Below are 4670 nucleotides of genomic sequence, written 5' to 3'. Positions count from 1 at the left end.
ACTCTACAACTCTGTTAATTCATTATCATTGAATTTATACGGATCTTAATCTATTAAGTCACAAACTTGTCCCAAAAATCATTAAACACCCATTTTACCCTTTTGACCAAAAAATGCATCTTGTTATGCATTATTTTTCTTGAACTTACTCATCTAATCTCATCTTAGTGACTTAAACTCATTTTGGTCATTTTCATGAAGTTGCTACTTCATAAATCTTCTAAGTTCTCATTAATTACCATTTTTCTCTTTTGTTCAATATTTTACTAAAAGTCAACTTTTTCTAAATTTCGTTTAACATCCTCCCTCTGGCACGTATCACAATATTGTCCGCTTTGGGCCACTCGACACGAGGACTTCCCAAGGGGTCACCCATCCTGGTACTACTCCCGCCCGAGCACGCTTAACTGCAGAGTTCTTATGGGATCTGCTGCCCTCACGGCTTTAAAACGTGTTGTGATAGGGAAGGTATCCACACCCCTTATATGGAGATGTTTCGTTCTCCTTCCAAGCCGATGTGGGATCAGATCTAACCCACTTTCACCCCCCATTATAGGGTTCGACGTCCCCGTCGAACACATCGACCCGTGCCCTGGCTCTGATACCATTTGTAACATCCCCCCTCTGGCACGTATCACAATATTGTCCGCTTTGGGCCACTCGACACGAGGACTTCCCAGGGGGTCACCCATCCTGATACTACTCCCGCCCGAGCACGCTTAACTGCAGAGTTCTTATGGGATCTGCTGCCCTCACGGCTTTAAAACGCGTTGTGATAGGGAATGTATCCACACCCCTTATATGGAGATGTTTCGTTCTCCTTCCAAGCCGATCTGGGATCAGATCTAACCCACTTTATTGTAACACCGTAAATTTCAAAACAATTTTTCGTATTTCATAAAAACACAAATTGTTTAACATTCATAAAACATTAATGTTTGAAACTCAATCCATGCTATATAAAAATTCCCAAGATCTGATAACATAAAAATCTCGTGTGTGCGTACTGATCAAGCAAGCGCCTTCCCACGGTCATCACTAGTACCTGAAACAAATAACACCAACACTGTAAGCATAAAGCTTAGTGAGTTCCCCAAAATACCACACATAACACATATTAGCCACTCGAGGCTATAACTCTGTGGGTCCGTGGACCCTACTCTGTGAACCCTCTAGTTCTAACTCTGAGAACCTTCCGGTTCCAACTCTATAAACATGCACAGCATAAATCACATAGAAATAATGCAGTACAACATATAACATACATATAGCATACAAATACTCTGTCACATAACTCTGATTACCTACTCAAGGTAAAGTATAGTGAGAAGACTCACCTCGCGTATCTCGATAACTCGCAAATCCCGGAAATCACTCGCGCTCGATCCTCCGAGCTATAATCCTCCTATAACACAATATATCTCTAATTAACACTTTCACAGCTAAGGTTGACTACCCCTATCAAGTCAACACTTGTCAACTCTGGTGAACGGTCAACGGTTCCACCTAGCATGAATCGCGGGGCCACCACGACTCAGTGAGTCTATACGTGTTCAATGACTCCCTAAGATCCTCTCTTGACACGTCGAGTACTTCCCTGACTCGACGAGTTTCACCTGGCATGAATCGCGGGGCCACCACGACTCAACTTGCCGAGTCTCCAGAACAACTCGGCGAGTTCCAGCTTGAATCACTCCACCTGTCAACCCTCTCTGACTCTCCCTGACTCACTGAGTCAACCCCTTAACTCGGCAAGACCACTCGCTGAGTGGTTATGGACAATCTTCATGCTACTCGCCGAGTCTGTTCTTCGGACTCGGCGAGTCTATGCCATGCATTAACTCAAACTCACTCCTGAGCTCAGATCCGTTCCAGTAACTCATAGATCCAGTCCTTCCAAGCACATTCATCACGTAAAGTTACAATCTTGGTGTTCATGCAAAGGTCCAAAGGCCTTATTTGATGATATGGTCTCTAGAATGCTATTCTAAGCTCATTGCCTCCATTAACACTCATAAAGCTTGAGGGAAAAGAGTCTCTGGACCTCTTTAGGTCCAGATCTAAAGCATCAACACAAGAAGAGGCCAATTACTCCATGAATCATTCCACAAAGAAGCCCTAACTCTAAGATTTACACCAAGGGCTGAGAAAGGAACGAATGGTTACCTCAAACGAAGTCTCTGGACTCTGGAATCACTGGATTAGCACCTCCTTTGGTCTCCTCTTGGCTTGATCCTCTTCTATATGCAAAATCACCCACAAATAATCAAGGATCTTCCTCTTCTCTCTCACAAAATGCTCAAGGACTCTTTTAGGGTTCTCTCTGGGGTTGGTGGCCGCAAATGACGTCCATAAGCCCCTTTAAATTGGTCTCGTACCCTGAAATTTAGGGTTTTATTAAACAGCGTGGACTCGCCGAGTCCGGACACGAACCATTTCCCAAACCGCGATCATACTCGGCGAGTTTGAGCTCCAACTCGTCGAGTCTCCTCACAAAACACCAAAAATTAGAAGAATAAATAATACTTGGGGATCCGGGCTGTTACAATTCTCCCCCACTAGAACTAGACTTCGCCCTCGAAGTCTCGCTCTACAAATAACTCCGGATGCTGCTCACGCATCTCATGCTCCAGCCCCCAAGTCATCTCGAACCCCTTACGATGCTGCCACTGAACCAAAACCAAGGGTATCTCCTTGTTCCTCAGAACCTTGATTTTCCGATCTCAGATTGCTACAGGTCTCTCAGCATAATTCAGGCTCGCATCCACCTGAATATCCTCTAATGGAAGCACTGCCGACTCATCGGCTATACACTTCCGCAGTTGCGACACATGGAAAGTGTCGTGAATCTGCCCCAACTTTGCTGGCAAATCCAAACGATAGGCTACCCGGCCTACCCTCGCGATTACTCGGAATGGACCAATATATCGGGGACCCAACTTGCCCCTCTTCCTGAATCGAATCACTCCTTTCCAAGGAGAGACCTTCAGGAGTACGAGGTCGCCGACCTGAAACTCAAGCTCGGACCGGCGTCTGTCTGCATAACTCTTTTGACGACTCTGAGCGGTTAACAACCTCTGTCTGACCTGCTGGATCTGCTTTGTCATCTGAAGCACGATCTCTGTACTGCCCATCACACATTGTCCAACCTCTCCCCAACAAATGGGGGTCCGACACCTCCTCCCATACAACAGCTCAAAGGGCGGCATACCAATGCTCGAATGATGGCTGTTGTTGTAGGAAAAAACCGCCAAGGGAAAGTACGTATCCCAACTTCCCCCGAAATCCAATACACATGCCTGGAGCATGTCCTCGAGCGTCTGAATCGTCTGCTCACTCTGCCCGTCCGTCTGGTGATGATATGCGGTACTAAAATGCAGCCTAGTACCCAACTCCTCATGAAACTTCTTCTAGAATTTGGAAGTGAAACGCACATCACGGTCTGAAACAATCAAGATCGGCACCCCATGTCGAGATACCACTTCCTTCACGTACACCTCTGCCAATTTCTCTGCTGAAGAACTCTCGCTGATAGCAAGAAAGTGAGCGCTCTTCTTCAACTTGTCCACAATCACCCAAATTGCATCAACTCCTCTGGCAGTCCTTGGCAATTTGGTGATAAAATCCATGGTGATCTGTTCCCACTTCCATTCGGGAACCTCCAACGGCTGCAACTTACCATGCATCCTCTTGTGCTCGGCCTTAACCCTACGGCAGGTCAAGCACCTCTCAACAAACCACACAACATCCCTCTTCATACAGGGCCACCAATACTCCTTTCTCAGGTCCAAATACATCTTAGTGGCCCCAGGATGGATCGAAAATTTCGACCGATGAGCCTGTTCCATCAAAATGGTACGCGTTCCTCCCACAAACGGCACCCAGATACGCCCCTGAAATGTCATAAGCCCCCGACCATCGGTAACGAACTCTGAAATCAAACCAACAACCCACTCTTTCTTCTATATCACAGGTTGCACAGCCTCGGCCTGTGCCCCACGCATGGCGTCCAACACTGGAGCTATCACGGTCAATCTCAAACATACATCCCGCAGCGGGGTGCTCTCCGCCCTACGGCTCAGTGCATCGGCTACAACATTAGCCTTGCTTGGGTGGTACATGATCTCACAATCATAATCCTTGACCACATCCAACCACCTTCTCTGTCGCATATTTAGGTTGGGCTGATCCATCAAATATTTCAAACTCCTATGGTCCGTGTATATCATACACCGAACCCCATACAGGTAGTGATGCCAAATCTTGAGTGCGAACACCACTGCCCCCAACTCTAGATCATGGGTGGGATATCTCATCTCATGAGGCTTCAGCTGCCTCGATGCATATGCTATCACATGCCCTCTCTGCATCAGCACCGCCCCCAACCCCAAAATCGATGCGTCACAGTATACCACAAAGTCCTCCATCCCTTCCGGGAGGGCTAACACCGGGGCTTCGCATAACCTTTGGCGAAGTGTCTCAAAGGAGGCCTGCTGCTCGGCTAAATAAACCCCTTTCCCAGCAGCTCCTAAAGCTGCGAGGATAACTCTTGCATCTCTGGAGGTGCAAGGCGATAAGGCACCTTAGCGATAGGTGTGGCCCCCGGAACCAAATCGATATTGAACTCCACTTGCCTCACAGGAGGCACACCCGACAACTCCTTAGGAAAT

The 4670-nt window shown here is 47.2% G+C and overlaps 1 pseudogene; it reads right to left on the bottom strand.

Moving 5' to 3' along the window:
• Positions 1 to 339: 339 nt before the first annotated feature.
• On the bottom strand, positions 340 to 457 carry LOC145049190 (5S ribosomal RNA; annotated as a pseudogene).
• Positions 458 to 4670: the final 4213 nt, after the last annotated feature.

The sequence above is a fragment of the Lactuca serriola genome, chromosome 4, assembly GCF_051521515.1.
Source record: "Lactuca serriola cultivar US96UC23 chromosome 4, Lser_US96UC23_V15, whole genome shotgun sequence".
Taxonomy (NCBI): domain Eukaryota; kingdom Viridiplantae; phylum Streptophyta; class Magnoliopsida; order Asterales; family Asteraceae; genus Lactuca; species Lactuca serriola.
The sequence above is the reverse complement of the archived record's forward strand: the minus strand, read 5'-3'. Positions and strand labels throughout refer to the sequence as shown.